Genomic DNA, 692 nt, shown 5'->3' with positions numbered 1-692 from the left:
GCTCAGGGCGCGGCGTGGGGATGACAGTGTCCAGGTCGCGTCCCCCCGGGCCTATCCGCCGCGCGGCGCGCCGTCCGGGCCGCAGGCTGGCTCGGCCTCCCCTGCAGTCCTCGGGAGGCAGTCTTCATTCCAGAGGCCGTGTGGGGGGCGCGTGTGCGCGGGATCCGGCCGGGCTCTGCACCCCGCGGCTGCGGCAGCGGCTCCTGCGGAATCCGGGGAGAGCCCGAGTCGTCCTGGCGACTGCAGCGCCTCGTCAATCTTCCTCCTTCCCAGGCCGGTGCCGCGCGTGTGTGCGCGTGTGTGCGCGTGAGCGCGCGCGCCTACACGCATGTGCCCCCTTGCACATGCATGCTCCTACTTACTGGCCATGGCTGCCGAGACGCCGAGACGCGAGCGCGCCGCGCAGGGGCCCCGCGAGCGCGCAGAGTGGCCGCCGAAGCGCAGGAAGCAGGGCAGGCGCCGCGTCTCGGGCTCCCGGCCAAGCTGCCCGAAGTTAGAGCGCCGATGCTGTCAGGCTTCTCATTTTCATGTAAAACGCCCCGCGGCCGCGCGGGGACCCGGCTGGGGGCCCACCCCGCCCGGAGGCTGCGCTGGGCGAGTTACATCATACAGGAGCGTCCCTCCCCCTGGCAGAAAGGGGGGGCACCCCTCGCTGGGAGCCCCGAGGGCGGCGGCGGCGGCCGGCCGGGCCC

The sequence above is a fragment of the Condylura cristata genome, unplaced genomic scaffold (genome assembly GCF_000260355.1).
Source record: "Condylura cristata isolate star-nosed mole 26May11 unplaced genomic scaffold, ConCri1.0 scaffold00014, whole genome shotgun sequence".
In the NCBI taxonomy this organism is placed as follows: Eukaryota; Metazoa; Chordata; class Mammalia; order Eulipotyphla; family Talpidae; genus Condylura; species Condylura cristata.
The sequence above is the reverse complement of the archived record's forward strand: the minus strand, read 5'-3'. Positions refer to the sequence as shown.